Consider the following 22585-nt stretch of genomic DNA (forward strand, 5'->3'; position numbering starts at 1 on the left):
CAGTCTGACCCTGTGCCTCATGGGAACAGTCCAGCCCGAACTGCCAAGCCATGTCTTCCCTGGACCGGAATCAAGCTTCCCAGGACCGGTTTCTGGCATTACAGCCGTCTTCAGCCGGGCTTGCTTGACTCCAGTGGCAAAGTGAGCAAGGGACTCACGTCTGAGCATACCCTGCCAACTTAGGGCAGACAAAGAAAAACCAAAGGTGATGATGGACGGAGCGTTGACAATACAAACACTCACCCCCAGTCAACTGATCTGGGTTTAATCCATCACCGTTCTTTAGCTCACTCCGCCACCCCAGTTCAGACATGGCCATATGCAAATCAGTCTGACCCTGTGCCTCATGGGAACAGTCCAGCCCGAACTGCCAAGCCATGTCTTCCCTGGACCGGAATCAAGCTTCCCAGGACCGTTTTCTGGCATTACAGCCGTCTTCAGCCAGGCTTGCTTGACTCCAGTGGCAAAGTGAGCAAGGGACTCACGTCTGAGCATACCCTGCCAACTTAGGGCGAAAAAAGAAAAAACAAAGGTGGTGATGGACGGATGACTCCAAGTCAAGCAAGCCCGGCTGAAGACGGCTGTAATGCCAGAAACCGGTCCTGGGAAGCTTGATTCCGGTCGAGGGAAGACATGGCTTGGCAGTTCGGGCTGGACTGTTCCCATGAGGCACAGGGTCAGACTGATTTGCATATGGCCATGTCTGAACTGGGGTGGCGGAGTGAGCTAAAGAACGGTGATGGATTAAACCCAGATCAGTTGACTGGGGGTGAGTGTTTGTATTGTTAACGCTCCGTCCATCACCACCTTTGGTTTTTCTTTGTTCGCCCTAAGTTGGCAGGGTATGCTCAGACGTGAGTCCCTTGCTCACTTTGCCACTGGAGTCAAGCAAGCCCGGCTGAAGACGGCTGTAATGCCATAAACCGGTCCTGGGAAGCTTGATTCTGGTCCAGGGAAGACATGGCTTGGCAGTTCGGGCTGGACTGTTCCCATGAGGCACAGGGTCAGACTGATTTGCATATGGCCATGTCTGAACTGGGGTGGCGGAGTGAGCTAAAGAACGGTGATGGATTAAACCCAGGACTGGGGGTGAGTGTTTGTATTGTCAACGCTCCGTCCATCACCACCTTTGGTTTTTCTGGGTATAAAACAGCCCCAGGGTTTTCGCCGCACCTGTTGTCTCTCTGTTGGACAGCATAGACCCAGATGCATACTCGTATGTGGATGATATCTATCTCACAGACGACGAGTTATGGCCGCATCTGTGCCTTGTTGACTGCATAATTCTGGAATCCGCGGACAACTGCTACAAATTAAATGTTGCCAAATCCCACATCGCGTCTCATGCAGTGCTCTTTTTGGGCTATGAACTTAACAATGAAAGTCGGAGCTTGGCTACCCACTTTCTGTAGAAATACGCATGTTTGCAGTCTCCAACTACCCTGAAAAAAATTCAGTCTTTGCTGGGATTTTTGGATTTCGGCGTTCTTATATTCCTGAATATGCCCAGTGAATCAAGCCGCTTTATGCCTTGATACAACCTACATTTTCAAAAGCCAGCTGGTTACCGGAACATTCTGCTATTTAACTTTCTTTGCAATCTGATTTGCTTGAATCTAAGTACTTGTTGACGCGTGATAACCACACTAACGTGGTGATACGAATCATGCCAGGCGCAGTGGGTTTCACTTACTTGAGGTACAATGAAGGAGACACAGTACCTATCTTATAGAAATCACATTTGTACACTTCGGACGAGATGAGGTTTCCGACTGTTGAAAAAGTTTTGACACCTGTGTAGATGGCGGTCCTAAAGGAACGCGCACTGGCACTGGGAAAACGCCTTTTGGTTGTTACACCTTACCCTGCTTTAGAAGCAGCGACAAAGGCTAGTGCGCCAAACATAAAGGCTTTGCATCCCAGTTGGATACAATGGGCTACTTCCTTGACGTCCCAGGATGTCACCTTTATCTATGACCCTTGTCTTCAGACACTAGAGTTCCTGCTGTATGAACAAGTTCATCCACCTCCCCTGTCTTTGCTTCCTTTGGAGGAGTACGCATGTATCATTTACACCGATGGTGCGGCGCAAGCAGCCACAGTTTTTAAACATGCTTATTCAGCTGCTTGTGCCATTGTAGCAGGTACAATGGTGAATGGAGAGTTCAAATCTTCCATTATGCATACTCAGGCACTGGGAGACTGTACTGCACAATTGGCTGAGCTGCACACTCTTGCTGATCCAAATGTTTCAACTCTCATTGTCTGCGACTCTTATTACTGTGTTCAGTCTTTCAATGACAACTTATTCTTTTAGCCTCAAAATTATTATCAAGATTATAAAGGCAGCGCAATTAAGCATAAAACGCTTTGGGCTTGAGTGGCACATCTTAAACAGCGTCTGCTGCTCACACATGTTATACATACTCTAGGCCACCAGCGTGTGGGAGCACACCCTCTTGGGAATTGTTTGGCTGATGAAGTAGACAAATCTGCAGTAGCCATGTGTTCCGCAGCAGCTGTTACTAGATCCATGACATTATGGCAGCAATAGCTGCTACCAAGGATGGTCTCATTTAACCACAAGGTTTCCCTTCTAAATATTCTTATCCGTTAACTCCCTAATAAGTACCTTTTGCTAGAATACCAGACGTTGGAGATCGGCTGATTCCCAACGCGGACCGCAGACACACTTTAATCAAAACTGCACACAAAGGCATGGCCTAGGCCCATGCCGGCGTGTTCTGCAACTGTATCTTGCAGCAACATTCCTGGTGGCATGGTTTATATAAACAAACCCGTAATTATGTACTTTCTTGTGATATCTGTCAACAAATCAAGCCTTCAGCGGTAACACGTCCACCACAAACACCGCTTTGCATTGCTGATTGCCCTTTTGCTTGTGTGTATCTAGATAACTGTGGTCCCTTTTCTTTAGATACTGCATATAAATATATTTTAGTTGCAGTGGATTTATGCACTAGATTCCTTTGGGTATGGCCACAACACAGTGCCAACGCTTAAACTGTCATCAACGATTTGCGTGTTTCTGTAGGGATTTTTGCCTGTGGCACCTTTCATTCGGACTAAGGTCCAGTGTTCGCCTCTAAGGCGTACAGGGATGCAATGATGTCTGTGGGGGTGATGGTGCAGTTTTCGTCTCCATACAGGCCTGAGGGCAACTCAATGGTGGAGCAAATGAACCGAGACTTAAAGCAATCCTTGACAGCTAGAGTCTTAGGTAGTGGCAGGAACTGGTTAGCTCATTTGTATGGTATCCAACATGCACTTAATAATCTCCCTAGAAGACCTCTGGGTGGGCGGACCCCATACGACATGCTCTTTGGCATCAAAATGTTTGTGCTACACCTTGATGGTCTAGAAGTTGCGGTGGCTGCCGCGACCTTTGACCTAGATAATCATTCTACTATGTTACAGAACCTGCAAGATACCCGTGCCAGCCTTGCTAGTGCAAAAAACAACAAGTGATGGACTGAATGTGGATCAATGTCACACACTCCCCCAGTCAAAAGATCTGGGCCCAAATCCATCGTTTTTTTGCACTCCACACCACCCTGGGTCAGATAATGGCTTTATGCAAATCAGCTCTGACCCTGTTGCCCCATGGGAACAGTCCAGTCCGAACTACAACAGCCATATCTTTCCCAGACCGGAATCAAGCATCCGAGGACCGGACCGGTTTCGAGGTAACACCTCTCTTCAGCCCGGCTAGCTTGACTCCAAGTGGTGTGGAGTGCCTGGGACCCACGTCTGGGCATCCCCAGCGCACTTAGGGCGGCAATTGCAAAAAACAACAAGTGATGGACTGAATGTGGATCAATGTCACACACTCCCCCAGTCAAAAGATCTGGGCCCAAATCCATCGTTTTTTTGCACTCCACACCACCCTGGGTCAGATAATGGCTTTATGCAAATCAGCTCTGACCCTGTTGCCCCATGGGAACAGTCCAGTCCGAACTACAACAGCCATATCTTTCCCAGACCGGAATCAAGCATCCGAGGACCGGACCGGTTTCGAGGTAACACCTCTCTTCAGCCCGGCTAGCTTGACTCCAAGTGGTGTGGAGTGCCTGGGACCCACGTCTGGGCATCCCCAGCGCACTTAGGGCGGCAATTGCAAAAAACAACAAGTGATGGACTGAATGTGGATCAATGTCACACACTCCCCCAGTCAAAAGATCTGGGCCCAAATCCATCGTTTTTTTGCACTCCACACCACCCTGGGTCAGATAATGGCTTTATGCAAATCAGCTCTGACCCTGTTGCCCCATGGGAACAGTCCAGTCCGAACTACAACAGCCATATCTTTCCCAGACCGGAATCAAGCATCCGAGGACCGGACCGGTTTCGAGGTAACACCTCTCTTCAGCCCGGCTAGCTTGACTCCAAGTGGTGTGGAGTGCCTGGGACCCACGTCTGGGCATCCCCAGCGCACTTAGGGCGGCAATTGCAAAAAACAACAAGTGATGGACTGAATGTGGATCAATGTCACACACTCCCCCAGTCAAAAGATCTGGGCCCAAATCCATCGTTTTTTTGCACTCCACACCACCCTGGGTCAGATAATGGCTTTATGCAAATCAGCTCTGACCCTGTTGCCCCATGGGAACAGTCCAGTCCGAACTACAACAGCCATATCTTTCCCAGACCGGAATCAAGCATCCGAGGACCGGACTGGTTTCGAGGTAACACCTCTCTTCAGCCCGGCTAGCTTGACTCCAAGTGGTGTGGAGTGCCTGGGACCCACGTCTGGGCATCCCCAGCGCACTTAGGGCGGCAATTGCAAAAAACAACAAGTGATGGACTGAATGTGGATCAATGTCACACACTCCCCCAGTCAAAAGATCTGGGCCCAAATCCATCGTTTTTTTGCACTCCACACCACCCTGGGTCAGATAATGGCTTTATGCAAATCAGCTCTGACCCTGTTGCCCCATGGGAACAGTCCAGTCCGAACTACAACAGCCATATCTTTCCCAGACCGGAATCAAGCATCCGAGGACCGGACCGGTTTCGAGGTAACACCTCTCTTCAGCCCGGCTAGCTTGACTCCAAGTGGTGTGGAGTGCCTGGGACCCACGTCTGGGCATCCCCAGCGCACTTAGGGCGGCAATTGCAAAAAACAACAAGTGATGGACTGAATGTGGATCAATGTCACACACTCCCCCAGTCAAAAGATCTGGGCCCAAATCCATCGTTTTTTTGCACTCCACACCACCCTGGGTCAGATAATGGCTTTATGCAAATCAGCTCTGACCCTGTTGCCCCATGGGAACAGTCCAGTCCGAACTACAACAGCCATATCTTTCCCAGACCGGAATCAAGCATCCGAGGACCGGACCGGTTTCGAGGTAACACCTCTCTTCAGCCCGGCTAGCTTGACTCCAAGTGGTGTGGAGTGCCTGGGACCCACGTCTGGGCATCCCCAGCGCACTTAGGGCGGCAATTGCAAAAAACAACAAGTGATGGACTGAATGTGGATCAATGTCACACACTCCCCCAGTCAAAAGATCTGGGCCCAAATCCATCGTTTTTTTGCACTCCACACCACCCTGGGTCAGATAATGGCTTTATGCAAATCAGCTCTGACCCTGTTGCCCCATGGGAACAGTCCAGTCCGAACTACAACAGCCATATCTTTCCCAGACCGGAATCAAGCATCCGAGGACCGGACCGGTTTCGAGGTAACACCTCTCTTCAGCCCGGCTAGCTTGACTCCAAGTGGTGTGGAGTGCCTGGGACCCACGTCTGGGCATCCCCAGCGCACTTAGGGCGGCAATTGCAAAAAACAACAAGTGATGGACTGAATGTGGATCAATGTCACACACTCCCCCAGTCAAAAGATCTGGGCCCAAATCCATCGTTTTTTTGCACTCCACACCACCCTGGGTCAGATAATGGCTTTATGCAAATCAGCTCTGACCCTGTTGCCCCATGGGAACAGTCCAGTCCGAACTACAACAGCCATATCTTTCCCAGACCGGAATCAAGCATCCGAGGACCGGACCGGTTTCGAGGTAACACCTCTCTTCAGCCCAGCTAGCTTGACTCCAAGTGGTGTGGAGTGCCTGGGACCCACGTCTGGGCATCCCCAGCGCACTTAGGGCGGCAATTGCAAAAAACAACAAGTGATGGACTGAATGTGGATCAATGTCACACACTCCCCCAGTCAAAAGATCTGGGCCCAAATCCATCTTTATTTTGCACTCCACACCACCCTGGGTCAGATAATGGCTTTATGCAAATCAGCTCTGACCCTGTTGCCCCATGGGAACAGTCCAGTCCGAACTACAACAGCCATATCTTTCCCAGACCGGAATCAAGCATCCGAGGACCGGACCGGTTTCGAGGTAACACCTCTCTTCAGCCCGGCTAGCTTGACTCCAAGTGGTGTGGAGTGCCTGGGACCCACGTCTGGGCATCCCCAGCGCACTTAGGGCGGCAATTGCAAAAAACAACAAGTGATGGACTGAATGTGGATCAATGTCACACACTCCCCCAGTCAAAAGATCTGGGCCCAAATCCATCGTTTTTTTGCACTCCACACCACCCTGGGTCAGATAATGGCTTTATGCAAATCAGCTCTGACCCTGTTGCCCCATGGGAACAGTCCAGTCCGAACTACAACAGCCATATCTTTCCCAGACCGGAATCAAGCATCCGAGGACCGGACCGGTTTCGAGGTAACACCTCTCTTCAGCCCGGCTAGCTTGACTCCAAGTGGTGTGGAGTGCCTGGGACCCACGTCTGGGCATCCCCAGCGCACTTAGGGCAGCAATTGCAAAAAACAACAAGTGATGGACTGAATGTGGATCAATGTCACACACTCCCCCAGTCAAAAGATCTGGGCCCAAATCCATCGTTTTTTTGCACTCCACACCACCCTGGGTCAGATAATGGCTTTATGCAAATCAGCTCTGACCCTGTTGCCCCATGGGAACAGTCCAGTCCGAACTACAACAGCCATATCTTTCCCAGACCGGAATCAAGCATCCGAGGACCGGACCTGTTTCGAGGTAACACCTCTCTTCAGCCCGGCTAGCTTGACTCCAAGTGGTGTGGAGTGCCTGGGACCCACGTCTGGGCATCCCCAGCGCACTTAGGGCGGCAATTGCAAAAAACAACAAGTGATGGACTGAATGTGGATCAATGTCACACACTCCCCCAGTCAAAAGATCTGGGCCCAAATCCATCGTTTTTTTGCACTCCACACCACCCTGGGTCAGATAATGGCTTTATGCAAATCAGCTCTGACCCTGTTGCCCCATGGGAACAGTCCAGTCCGAACTACAACAGCCATATCTTTCCCAGACCGGAATCAAGCATCCGAGGACCGGACCGGTTTCGAGGTAGCCTTGCTAGTGAACATTTGTCCTCAGCAGTTGAAGCAGCCCTCCTGAATTTGGTGGTCGGCTAGCTTCCTAAAGTTGGAGATCTGGTCAGAGAAAAGGTGGAGAACAAAAAAGAATTTGGTCCCTCTTATCGTGCACCGGTTCCAGTGCTGGGACTAAAGGGTACTCGAACAGTCATTTTACCTCCTCTTCCGGGTCGCAAAGACAACAGATGCATCTCAGTAGAGAAGGTCAAGCTACAACATCAGGCCGATCCTGAATAGTGTGACACCTGCTGTTTCGTGTCCAACAATTTCGAGCACTCATGAAAGTGGAACGTCATCCAATATGCCACACAACACTGTAATCAAGATGGACCCTGTTGCTGACCATTCTTCTGTTCCCCCAGCTTCCTCCAGCAATGTGGAGGCTGTATACACATATCCCACAAGTGGGTCTTTACAGGATTTGCCGGATAGTCCTATGCACCATGACAGTTTTTATTTTGACTCTTCCTCCACCTCCTCCAGGAACCAGACAAAATTGTCAATTTTTTTATCCTGGTTTAAGCACACTTATTTGGTTCCTCCGAGGCCATACATCTGGTTGATACATATTATAATATTTATTTTTATGACATTTGGATTCGTAACTGTTTTTTCCTACTCATCAATGGTCATTACTTGCCTGAACGCTCTGCTGTGAACTCTGTTGATGGTATTTTGGCTCCCCAGTCATCTTTTCACATCATGAAGCGTGACCAGACTCTTGTTAACATTTCGGCGTTTCCAGTTTCGGATGGTATCGTTTGGGATAAAGTGGATTTCCAAGCTTACGGTCCGACAGAGCTCATTAATGTGCTGTACATCTTTTGTGTCTCTATGGGTGATGTGGCGACACATGACATATGTTCTGATGATTGGGATGTGCATGCAATACAAGCCTTGTTTTCAGATTTAAAATATTATGCTGCCTTTGATGCTGAAGACTTGTATATGAATTTTGTAAATTATGCCAACCTGTTCTGTTATGAACATTATGGACATCATTGTATACACAGGACCAATACATTACGTCCTGTCATAAATTAGACTCAGTGTGGTGAACATTGCCCTACACCATTAAAAGGCAGCTTGAAAACACTTAAGAAAAAGTTTTCATACTTTACAGATTTTGATAAATCAAATCCTGAGTCATATTATTCCAAGTTAAGTTGCCTTTCCTCTCAGAAAGTCATATTAACCCATAGTAAATTAATATATTCAAATTCATTTTGACAGGTTCTGTCCATAAAGGGTTATAACCATTGGAGGGATACCATTGATCTGAAATCAATTTGGGGTTCTAAGGATTGGCAGGTATAAGGCTCTGAAGCCCTACATTGTGCCTGCCTCATCCCAACACAAATTTTGTTTTTAAATAATACAGTATACCAAACCACATGCTTTGGTTTGGCTACTGCTAAGAAAATGAATGCCCCAGCCATTCCAACATTAGCTGAATATAATGATTGGCGCACTCGTATAAATTACACCATTGAACCTTTACAAAGTTTATTTCAAAATAATTCATCTAATGTATTTACCATGGACCCCCCTAGGTTGGCTAGTTTGGCAAACTAGTTTGAATGCCTGCCAACTTTGTTTCCTTAACTCCAGTTTAGGTTTTTCGCAAGACAGACCAGACCCTAGATTTTCTGATTCTCATACTGTCACAACCTATTTTGTGGGTAAATTATGTAAACAGTGGTTGCAGCACTCTACACTCTCGTCCATTAAACAACACGTGTCGTTGTTGTCCAACAATATTAATTTGGCCTATTTTGTTAAACGATGGATATACACTGCATACAATGAAATTTGGAAACTTTCTCAAATTGAAGCAGCATCTCGTTTGCGGGAAATAGACCAGGCAAACTTAGAAAAAGTTTTGGCTGTTGTCGACAACAGTATTATTACACTGTCTTCACTCATATATACATTAGATACGATTGTTTCCTCTGTTATTGATATTGTACAAGAAGATGTGTCTCTGTTATATCATGGTCAGAATCAATTGTGTTCTGTAATGTCATTTGCATGGACTTTACAAACTCTGAAAATGGGAAAAGTACTGTGGGATTATTTGAATACAACTGCTTTGTTTTCTCCGTTTAATTTAACAGACAAACAGCAATTCATGTCCATGAAAGATGCAACCTCCACGCTTCAGCACATTGAAAAAATAGAGCATACTGTTTTCTGTAGCAGAATCTGACTCTGCTGTTTGGTTAATCCATGGGGTAGTATCTTTACCTTTCTCTCTGTTTCAATTCAGCTCCTGAATGAAACATTACCATGCAGGCCACTTTCAACCCCTTGGAAGTGCTTTTCTACATGAACTGTGGTCCTTGCATTTCCCTTATCGATGTTTAAGGGAAGATACAGTAGTTTAACTTAGCAGGGAGGATTGTGATTCCACAGAATGGCATTCCCTAGTATGCAAAAACATACAATTGTAACAGTAGCTATCTTATTTTTGTTGCAATAATGTCCTTTTTTCACACCCCGCGTGGCCCGCTGGATAGTTCAGTTTGGCCTTCAATACCAACTTTGAAAGCAGATTTCAACAAGCTGAGCAGATTAAAAGAGCGTTTAACGCAACAAGAAGTTGCACTGACTTCCGCACAAGAAACCTTCACTCTCCAGGTGGCTAGCGCGGCCACTGAAGTTCAAACACCTTTAAATGCAAACCTCCCACTACATTTTGGGGAGTTAATTCATCGCATTTTCAATGCGTCGATGTTAGATCTGGCACCATTGGCTTGGGTCTCGCTTCCATTTTTGCTGTTGCCTCATGTGTTTTTCAGGTGTTAGATGCTTTGGGCACTGAGCCACTGCTGTCCAGTGCCCCAGTGCGAGTGCTCCCTACTGTAAATTGATGTATTGATTAGTGGTTCCATGATTGGATGTTGTTTTTTTTTGTCGGACCCTAGTACAGTTCACTGAGTGTGCCCAGGGTGTGCAAATCCAAATGCTGCTAGTGGGCTTGCAGCACTGGTTGAGCCACCCACAGAAGCAGCCTTGTAAAATGTGTCTAAGGTCTGCCATTGCAGAGCCTGCGTGCAGTCTGGTACGGTCATACTGACTGGGCAAGTGCACCCACTTGCCAGTCCCTAAACCTTTCCTTGTCTCCATATTAGTCACCCAATGGTAGGCCCAAGGGCAGGGTGCATTGTAGGTATAAGGTAGGACAAGCCCTGATGTGTGTCGCATGTCCTAGTAGTGAATTACAGCCATTTTTGTTTTTCAGTATTGCAAGGCTACCTGTTCTCCATAGGCCAGAATGGACTGCTGGATTGTTACATGGTTATAATCCTAGCAGACTCAGAGAACATGGTAGAAATTCGAGCTTAGTATGCCTGGACTCAGAATAATAAAATACATATTTTAGTAAAGTTTATTTTAATATTCTGTGTTTTCAAATAACACTTTTAGAAAGTAGGTATTTGCTTGACTAACCATTGAGCCCACCTCTGCGAGGTTGTGTATTCCTTGTCTGGGTTTGTGTGTGACAGGACTGGGGAATTTCAGGAGACAGGCTGGGGCAGCCCAGTGGTGAATAGGGAGATCTGCATCTAGATGGGAGGGAGGAGTTGCACCTGGGACCTGAATAGGGCTGGGCCTTCCCTCTACAATGCCGGCCCCACCCCCTGTGGTGCGTCTCATGTCTCTGCCCTGCACACTAAAAGAAAAGGAAAAAGACTGTCAACAAAGTGCTCCAGGTCTGTGCTTGCCTTCCACAATGCTGGCCCCACCTCCTGTGGGGCGTCTGATGTGCCTGCCCTGCGCTGTGAAAGGAAAGGAGAAGTCTGGTAAACAGAGTGCTTCAGAACTGGCTTGAACTGGGTACAGGCCCCTCTCCCCTCAGAGAACAAAGGATTTTGGGGTATAAGTATTGGAACCCTGATCCCATGAAATTAGATCACTTCTGGACTTACAAGATGAAACCTCTGCTGAGGAGAAGGAACCTGAAAAAAACTGAGGAGAGACTATTCCCAAGCTGAAGTGCTGCTTCGGGGATTGGCCTGCAGTGGTTGCCTGACTGCCAAAGAGAGGAGAAAGAACTTTGTGGACTTTTTTTTCAAGTTGTGCAAAGATCTCCAAGGGCTTGGAAGAGAGCTTGCACCCTGACCAAAGTCCCAGGACCAGTGGACTTCACCAGCCTTTGTGAATTGCTGCTGGAAACAAGTGGCTACAGAGGCAGGGAGTTGTGTGACCGACTCTCACGACCGGCCCGGTGTCCTGTAGGCACCGCATCAAACAACGTCCGCCTCGAACAACGCAAGCTCTGCGCTCACCGACTCCGTCAACGAGCCGTAGCCTGCACCGTGACTGGAAGGACACGGTGACGTGCAATGCCTCGCTACACCGAATCGAACTGGTCTGACCGCGCGGTCACTGCTGCTGACTTCGAGTCCTGTGACACACCGGAGTTGGGCACCGCCTCGCACGCTTCGCGACGCACCGCCCGACTCGCACCGCTGTCCGGACTGATCGACGCGAGGCACCGCATCGAAGCACTGTCTTGTCCTGCAATGCAAGCCTTGGATCCACCTACTCTTACAACGGGCCGCTGCCTGCACCGCATAGAGGGACAATGCGTCCTGCAACGCTTCCTTTCTGCACCGCGACGATCACCGGAACCAGCTCGCACATCCGTACCGGCCGCCCCAAGGAAAAAGTACTGTGACTGAGTCTGTCGACACTTGAGTGGGCCCGAACCGACGCGGTCTGCTGGATTTTCTAGACTCTGTTATTCTCAACAACTCAGTAGCCCGTCCGGGCTCCCGACTCGCACAGAACCTTGATTTAAGCCTTTTTAACTAGAACTCTTGAAATCTAATAGTACTGTGGATTCTTTTTGTCGTTTATTGGTCTTGTGGTAACTCTATATATAGTATACTTATTTTTGATATAAAACCTCATGTGGCGTCCATTTGTAGTGTGGTCACTGGGTTACTGTATGTGGTCACAAATGCTTAACTTACAACGCCTCTGAAATAAGTCTTGACTGCTCACGCCATGCCACCTAGAGGGTGAGCAGGGGTTATTTTAGGAGTGTAATCCCCCCTTAGTCTGACTGGAGGAGAGGGTCCCTATTTGTCACAAATAACTACCTGTGCCAACTAGAGACCCCCAATTCTAACAGTTGACTACTCAAGGCCTAGCACATTTTTTTAAAGCTGTGTGTTCTGGCCTTGTGTCTTCTTTTCAGGCTATATTTGGTGTAATACCTGCATTCATTAATTCTATCTTTTCCAGCATCTTTGGCGGTTTTCCCTTAATATTGGCATTTGCCGCTGTAATCCTGCTTCTGCTGTGGCTGCTACGCAATAGCTGCTCCTTTTGTGGTGCTGCACAGACCGGGTCGGCTGCAATTGCTTCGTGACCAGATGCATGTGTGCTTCAGTACACTGCCACTTGCAACACTCAGCGTGTCTTATGGAGTATCCTTCCGTTTTGCGTATTTCACTTGCGTGCAACCCGTATTTTCATGTCTCTGCTGTCAATTAACGTGGGCAGTGGATTTATGCCTTTCCGATACGCCATGTCCGGACCCGGATTTCGACCAGCTGATGAGCACCTTAGTTGCTCATGAGCAGGACTGTTCTGGGATTGGCTTAATGGCGCGTGCTGCTGCACTTGGACTTTTGGCACAATGGGATATCTGTTAAGCTACACAGAATCTCCTACTTCAGAGTTACATTGAATATCACGCAAGTTATCCTGCAATGCTAATGGAGGAACCAGACTATAAAGAATACTCTTGTTCCTTCAGCTTGCTAAATTGGATGGCATCTCTTTTTTCCACAGAGTAAACGATGGCCGTTTGGAGAGTATGTCATTCTTTTGCACCTTCACTTTGATGGATTATTAAGGAACATGGCCGGCGAGCATCATTTGGGCTTCAGATGCCTTTTTCCCACTACATTTTTTTCCCCTACATCTTCCTGAACTTTGTTTTTTGTATAGACTTTGGGCTTTGCTTTTTCCAAATTTATGTACACGCCAATTATTATCTGCTCACGCTTTCTGAACTCTGTTTTCTTCCTATGCCTACATATGATGGACTTACCAGGGGGAGGGTGTAGTATGGCTTATAGGTTCATTGTCGAAATTTGCTAAATTAACATGAGCTTCGCTGCCATGAGGCTGCTTTTGCGCACAACACTGCATGCATATATTTCACAAGACCCTGTTTGTGCCCCTTTCACATGAGAACTGTCTGCCTTACACGTTCGCTGCTGTGCTCCGAGGTTTAGCCTGCACACTATGTTCAAGGTTAAATATAAATGCCCCTTATTTTTCCGTCCTCGTCAGTCCCTCGTACCTAAACATAACATGCTACACACAGCTGCACTACTGGAAATCATGTGCTTTAATATTACAAGTGCAACATGTTCTGACACACTTGGAGAGACACCTTTCCGAAGAGTAGAGCTGTTCTTGTCCTGAGATGCAAACATTGCATCTAGGCTTTGAAGTATGGGGGTCTGCAGACAAAGCCCATAGGTCTTCTTTTTTATAATAAACTATCTCTTACCACGGGGAGGGTGGTTAGGTCATTATGTCCTTTTCCACTGATTTTTATAAAATGATATCCCCGTTTGTATTCTATGGTATTGTAACAATGCTGACTATATTGTGCACGTTGCTGCTAGTATTGGCACGTGTTCTGCACCATAGAGCGCGTTAGTTGAAATAAACATTTTAAACTATACAGCGTCTTAGGTTACTCGCATTGTGGACAAAAACAAGTATGAGTGAGTGAGCAAAAGAGTGTCTGGCTCCCGCGATTCCCAAGATAGTGACGTGTTCTGGGTTGTCTAATAATTGGTAGCTTCGCTGTAGATGGAGAACGAATGAGACACTATAGCTAGTCGGTTTGGGTACTAATGTGGTAGGTTGGTACACCCGTATTCACTGAGGTCCTGTTTTCCTGTGCATAGTTCTATATATGTGCAGAATCCCTGCAACATTACCATGTAAAAGCTGTTTGGCAAGTCTTATATCCACATTTTAGTAACTCTCCTCCAAGGTATGCAGTAGATGTGCCATAAAGCATGTTGATTTTTTGAGAAAATATTGAGAGGTACCCTTTTGAGTTTTAGTAAGTTACTCATGTACTTGCAGATCCCTATGCTAAGCACTACATATAAGATGCAATCCATAATGCAACTGACATACATGTTTCCAAAGCATCCAGCATCCCTCACCCACTCAGAGAGTGACAGAGGGGCTTATAGATTCACTCACATACTCAGAAACTGTGCATGAATGGACTAGCATCAAAGTCAGTTTATTCCTTAACACACACAATGAGGTATTTGTTCTACCATGTACATACACATTTAGAGAGCCATTGAGATACTAAAACAGTTTTATACTGGCACATTTACTTAAATAGCTGATGGCACTGCTATTGCTAGACTCCTACACTCACTCAGATATGCAGGCCAGTAGTGACGCAACCTCATCATCCATCGAGATTTATAATCCTTTAAAACTGGGCCAGGCCTAGTAGTGCATACCCTGTCTGTGCAGGTTTACTGCCAGCTTCACTTAGCATGTAAAAGCTATTTGGCAAGTCTAATATCCATGATTTAGTACACATAAGTGTCCTCTGAGATATGCTGTAGATATGCCATAAAGCATTGTGCTTTGTGCTTAAAAGATTGAAAGATGCCCTTTTAGTAAGTTACTTTTGCACTTGCAGACCCCTATGCCAAGCTCTACATAAAGTATACCACCCATAATGCAACTGACATACATGTTTCCAAGCATAGAGCCTCTTCCTCATCCACTCACAAAGTGATAAAGGAACTTATACATTCACTCACTTATTCAGAAATTGATTATATATGCGTCAGCATGTGCAGAGACACCTACATACGCCTCTATTCTCTAACACAGGCATTGAGGCATTCATCAGATCATTTACATACACATTTAGAAAACCATTGATGTACTAAAACAGACCATAAAATACCTAACATTTTCTTAAATATCCCATGGAACTGCTACAGGTGGACTCCTTCACTCACTGAGATATGTAGGCAAGTAGTGACACAACCTCGTCATCAATCCAGACAAATAGTATTTAACCATGGGTCAAGCCTACAAGTGCAGACCCTGTCTGTGGACTCTCACTGCCAGCTTCACTTGGGATGTAAAAGCCATTTGGAAAGTCTTTCATACACATATCTTACCTCTGAGATATGCTGTAGGCATAGCAAACACAAGGAGATGATAGACGGAGCGCTGAAACTTTGCAGACACTCACCCCCAGCCTGTTTAGGGTCCAAGTTCGGGCTGGATTGTTCCCATGAGGCACAGGGTCAAGACTTCTTTGCATATAGCTGGGTCTGAACTGGGGTTGTGAAGTGAGCTAAAGAACGATGATGGATTCAACCCAGATCTGTGACTGAGGGTGAGTGTCTGAAAAGTTTCAGTGCTCTGTCTATCATCACCTTGTGCTTGCTTTGTTCTCACCTAAGTTGGCAGGGTATTCCTAGACGTGGATCCCGTGCTCACTTTGCCACTGGCTTCAAGCTAGCCTGGCTGATATGGGGTGTTACCCTGAAACCGGTCCCAGGATGTTTGTTTCCGGTCCAGGGAAGACCTCCTTGGCAGTTCGGGCTGGACTGTTCCCATAAGGCACAGGGTCAAGAAGACTGACTTGCATATGGCTTGGTCTGAACTGGGGTGGCGAAGAGAGCTAAAGAACGATGAAGGATTCAACTCAGACCTGTGACTGAGGGTGAGTGTCTGAAAAGTTTCAGCGCCCCATCTTTCATCTCCCTATATTTGCTTTGTTCACCCTAATTTGGTAGGGTATACCCAGACGGGGGTCCCATACTCACTTTGCCACTGGATTCAAGCTAGCCTGGCTGATGAGGGGTGTTACCCCGAAACCGGTCCCAGGATGCTTGTTTCCGGTCAAGGGAAGACCTGGCTTGGCAGGTGGGGCTGAACTGTTTCCATGAGGCACGGGGTCAAGACTGATTTGCAGATGGCTGGGGCTGAACTGGGGTGGCAAAGTCAGCTAAAGAACGATGATGATGCTTATGCTGTAGGATGGGAGATTCACAATAGATCTTAACTCGGGCATGGTTACACTGAGTTTGCTTTTCAATTAACTTTATTTACATTCAAGCGTTAATAGATGTAAAGTACTTTTCCTTTAAGATGCTTACACTCTACGAATTTTTAATCATGGGCCCCACGCTGAATCTGTATCGTTCCCTTTGAAGTAGCCAGGCTGGTTCTACAGATCATTCCAGTAAGCTTCCATTCAGCAGTTTTCCACGGTGACTCCACTAAAAGACGTGTTGTTTCACGCTACAGCAATTACATGTTTAAGCTGCAATGCTCACATCGCTATCACTTTTTTCCTAAGTATAAGACGCGTGATTTACGCGGTTCTTTTCGGCACAAATCTTCTCACTAAATGTATTGTTCATGAGTCACATTTGTCCCTGAACCATTATAAACTATTCAGACACCTCGAAGCATGCTGCCATAGCCACATTTTTAAATCTGAGCACCGACGTTTTTTAGCCTGAGCAACATCGTTTTTCACATTGTTACATCGTATCACGCTCTTTTGAGCTGAGGCCATTTTCTAATCATTCAGTTCTGTTGAGCACGATACCTGTTCAGACACCGTTTTTTTTTCTCAGTTTCAGAACAAATTTGCACTCTTCAACCAACTTGTGGCACATTGTCGATTATGCAATAAGGTTAATACATGTACTGTAGGATATGTTCTTTTGCTAGACTTAATAAACTCTTGGGCTGTTTTGATTAGTCTCCTGTTTCATTTTCAGAATTTGTTGAGGTGACCCATGATGAAGGGTCATGCCAGACCCAAAATGCACTCGGATACCTAGGGGGTCATTAGGATCTCGGTGGCGGTGGCGATCCACCCGAGATCCGTCCCCGCCAGCCACCCATTTTCCCCGCCATATTACTATGGCGGGGGGACCGCAGCAGACGGAAAGACCGTCCGCCGCTTTTCCGCCCGGTCGAAAAGAGTTTAATATGGTGGCGGTGTCTGTTAGACACCGCCAGCCATATTACTATGGGGGCGGAAACATGCCTTTCCGTGGCGGCATTGCCACCACTGAAAGGAATACGCAAATTGCTTGCAGGAGCCCATTGCGGTGCCCCAGGGACTATGGGGGCGGGGGTGCACATGGCCCCTGCATCTCAATAGACAATGTGGCAGGCACTGTGCAGTGCCTGTCACGTTGTGCATTGGAATGCTCGACATTCAATCTTAGCATGGTGCGGGCGTGCTTTCAGCACCACCCGCCGCAATGTTAAATATGCGGGATGCGCCTACCACTATGGCCGACGCATCCGAATTGCCCCCACGGGACCCCCGCCCTTATAGCGGGTGGTCCCTCTTCATGTTGGGATGGCAGGTGAACAAAGTCCGCCGCCATCCTAATGAGCCCCTTCTTCTGTGATTGTATCACAAACAATATTTGGATACCAAGACTTCATTGGTAGAATGATCCTAATTGAATAAATGTAAAAACAGAAGTTTCAGCAATGCATTGAGTGTATTTATTACATGAACCAGCTCAACCGTCATAAGAAACACTTTTGGTCTACATAAGTGCTCCCGCCAGCTTGGAGGGATCCTCCCTCATAGCATAATTTTTGATTATGTTGTAGGCATGCCATAAAGCATTCTGCTTTGTGCTTCAAAGTTTTAGAGATTTCTTTTTGACTTTTGGTAAGCTACTCATGCAGTTGCAGACCCCTATGCCAAGCACTACATAGCATATATCACTCATAACACAACTGACATACATGTTTTCAAAGGATTGAGCCTCTCTCTCACCCAGTCGCAGACTGACAGAGGGGCTTATACATTCACTCACAAAATTAGAAACCGCTTATGTATGCACCAGAATTAGAAGCAGTTGTAGAGACACCCACATGCCCTCTATTATCTTACATAGGCACTGAGGTATTTTTCAGGCCACTTACATACACATTCAAGGAAGCATACAGTTATTAAAACAGACAGGCATATGCCAATGCAGTTACTTATGGTACTGCTAGAGGTGGACTCCTACGCTCGCTCACATATGTAGCCAAGTGCTGACAGAAAGTAATCTTCATTCCAGACAAGTAGTCCTTTAAATAAGGCTAAATACTCAGGAACTGAGTAAAGGATATGGTAGAATACTCAGTAACAGAGTTATGCATACAGTGTCACATAGAAACACACAGAGACATAAACATAAAAAACAATATAGTAATGTTACTTATATTATAGTATGAGAAACATTTTTTGGGGAGTTAACTGCTTAAAATATGTAATGTAATTGTGCATAATAAAATGGTAAATGTTTTTTTTCCTTTTCAGCTATCAATTACTATTTAACTACAGACAGTTACAATGCCATCAAAAAGCGAGAGATGAAAGAAACAGAGGCAAGGATACTATCAAATCAGAACTGGAAAACAAAATGGACAAAATACCGAAAATATGTTGAAAGAGAAAAGAGATGCTGGTAAGAAAACAAATATATTTCTTAACATAGTTTGTGAAATCAAGTAAATAAAAAATAAAGTTTTAGATCACAGTGAAAGGAGAGAAATTCCAAACTATCCAAAGTAAACAAACGTGCAAAAAATCAGAATCTAATAACAAACATGAAGAAGTATAAAAGAAAGAGAGAACTAGTCAGACAAATGAACGTGTTGAGGTTGTAGTCAATAATGCCTTTACTCTCAAAAGGAAGCTGTTTATTTTGATTACAAACAGACTGAATACACTGGAAAGGATAGTGTTGGTTAGGAGGAGAAAAGGCCAAAATAAAAGACGTGTGAATAGAAGTAACTTTTGAAAATGAATGGATACATACGTCTAGTACTGAGCTTTACTTTAATGAAGAAAGCACTTGCAAGAGAACACATAAGTGCATGCAGTTGACCAATTTGGATAATGATATGCAATGAAAGATGGTTCTCCTGTTCCAAAAGAGGTAATGATACCTAGAAATGTTGAGATACTGAGAAGGGATAGACAGGCCCCTGAATATAAATGGAACTGAAGCAGTGTTTTTAGTGTTCGGCAGGAATCAATTTATATACTGAGAGCTTTCTCACCTCAGTTTCTCTGCAAAAGTCTGAAATTGAAAATTGGTATTTTGCAAGGATTAGATATATGCAAAGTAAGGAAGTATACTAATTTACAGGGAACTTCACTAGCATGTCCATCAAAGAAAGTGTGCAAAAGCTCCTTTCATCACTTTAAAATGCTAGCTGTTCACGATTCGGAAATGCAAAAACTGGTTAGGAGGCATTACTAAGTTACAGTTAAGTTGAATTGAGTTATTTTCCATGGTACAGTAGCAGAAGTACAGAAAGTTTGTGAAGATGTCCAGTTTCATTTATTTAGTCCTGAAGAGGAGTGTAGGGAAAATGAGAACTTGGTATCTGAAGGTGTAGCCGTTCAGGACACAGTCATTACTGTTGATAAACTTCAAGAAGAGAACAGAAAGTTTAACACAGTGTGTTCAGAGAAACCAGATTGTGTTTTGTATATGTTGTCAACGCACTCACTACAAAACTCAAACTCGTTCTGTTATCATGTCCTCGAAAACAGAAGAAGATAACAAAGATAAGTGGCGAGAATTTACTGCTTATTTATTTGTATAGGAATGCCTTGATTGTTCCACATGACAAATTATATGTAAGTACTGTTTCAATAAGTTGGAGGACAATAACATGTCAGCTAGAACAGTCCACAACAAGTTTGAATTAGTTCCACTCCCTCAGGAACTGCAAGATTTAAATGTTTATGGATCAATTCCAATACAGTCTATATATCCATTCCACGCTATATTCGTATGGAGCTAAAGACAGCGAAGTTACCTCTAACAGAGTTACAGAAAGGTCTTAAAGGTCGAATTGTGTACTTGCCTTTAGATTAAAAGCAGAATATTGAAAGCGCAGGGGTGCAGAGAGATTTTGAAGAAGCACTTAATATTCTAGTCAATGGTGTCCCTATCAAGAGTAAAAAAAAATATGACAGACGTTAGTGGTTGTTAGTAGAGTAAACAAAGCAACATTATATCTGGTACAAAATAATATTTATTATGAAAATGTAGATTCCTTTCAAAATATAACACATATGGAGAGTGACACTTTACCATCAAGAGGTCAGATTGAAAAGGTGGATCGATCCCGAACAAAAGAAATTTATGAAACACTACAGTATCCACCCCCTGCATTCTAAAGAGATTATTGTGATGCTATTGGTCTCTTTCAAATGAAAGAAGCCGGAAGAGCTCCCTTGAGTACATGGGAGAAAAGCTTAGAAGCTCTGTGTTTTCCATGTCTCTTTCCCACAGGAGTGGGTGGTAGGTTTGATGACTGGCCTGTACAGATACCAGCAGCTGAGTACCCATCAACTAGACTCTACTCAGAGGATCCTAGATTTCACCAGGGTATTTCCTATATATTGCAACTTTTATTTGAGTGAGACTTATCAGGAAAACGTTATGCAGTAAATGACATTCTGAAGACAGGAGTGAATCTGCAAATCATTACAGCAAGGGGATTTGTTGACAAAGTTCAAGGAAAAGATGAAACCTGGAATAGAGCTTGATTAATTTGATGGCATGCCAACATGGCACCAATGAATATTGCTATTGTCCTCATGGTAAGCTGAAATGCATGTTAAGAAACCTAGGAACATCTACTTGGTTTCTAACATACAGTTGTGCTGAGTATGCATGGGTTGACCTGCTTCAATTTCTGCGAGAAGCAAACTCAAACATAAAAGACATCAATCTGAAGACAGCAGGAGATCTTTGCTTGCTGGACTCTGAAAATGTTTACAGATATTTTAACCATAGGTTTCAAGCAATGATGGCTTTCATCTGCAAAAAAACGAATCCTTGTCCAAGTAACTTATTTATTTTGGTGCAAAGAGTATCAAGCTAGAGGTGCTCCACATACTCACATTCTCTTATGGGTATGTGACCAGGCGGGTTGGCTGACATCGTCACAAGAACATAACTCGGACTGGTGGTCTGTTATACCCCCATCATCCTCTCTCTTTGAACCCCAACAGGATGATTGGACTTGGGAATCTGCACCTCTGGTACACACACAAGACAAAGAAAAGGAGCCTGTTACCTTTAACTGGGCCTTCTATTTTGACGAGGCCCCGCCCCTTTATCCATCAGATAAAAGGCAGGAAATACATAGAGGTGTTTGTCGTCACCAACGCGAAGGAGGAGGACGGAGTAGCAGCGGCGGTAGTGAGTTGGAATTAGAAGTCCCCCGTAGATAGCCTGGAGTACGGGAGAGACGGCGGGTCGAGGTCACCTGGACCAGTGCCAGGAGAGCAACGTTCCGGCTTATCCAAGAGCCACGTTCGTGTAGGAGCGGGGATTCTACAGGCACGGGACTGAATCTCAAACTGGGTTGGGAGGCGGAGACGCCCGTAGACCTAAGACTGACTCCTCCTTTATTGAGCCCGCATGCAGTGACTCCCCAAATTCACTTTTCCTTGCACTTCATACCCCCTCACCGTCACCACTCATTTTGTTTAGCTCACGAATTTGCTGTGGCGTGTATCACGAGTGAAAACGGTGCTCCCTCACACCCTGTATTTGTCATTTTGTGGAGGACAACCCCCTGACGGCCTCTTTTCTCTTCTGCTTCCTCATTCACCCTACATTGGGGAGACTGCTGAGGAGTGACACAAAGAGAAGACCAGGCAGCACGGGAGACCCGAGATCCTGACGCCACCACCAATCCTGCCAAGTTTGCAGCTGAAAGATTGATGAGTTGCCACAAATGTGTGATTAAAAAAATAAAGCCCTACCTACCTCGATCTGGTCTCCGCTTAGTTCCTTCTACCCCGCCACAGGGTAAAAGATGGCCCAAAATTTGGAACAGACAATGATGAGTCTGTCTTGTCTTTCATGCAACAGTATGTGACATGCACCATCTCAAAAGACAGTGATGACAAGGGCATGAGACAAAAAGTTCTATGGTTTCAAACTCATAGATGTGGGGAGTACTGTCGATAAAAATACTGATACAAAGGAAAATTTTACATGATATGTCGTGTTGGATTCCCATGACCTATCATCTCAGAAGGAAGAGTCAACAGCTTTTTATCATACCCTGACAAGGAAATCACCAAAAAAT

The sequence above is a fragment of the Lissotriton helveticus genome, chromosome 5_1 (genome assembly GCF_964261635.1).
Source record: "Lissotriton helveticus chromosome 5_1, aLisHel1.1, whole genome shotgun sequence".
NCBI classification, from domain to species: Eukaryota; Metazoa; Chordata; class Amphibia; order Caudata; family Salamandridae; genus Lissotriton; species Lissotriton helveticus.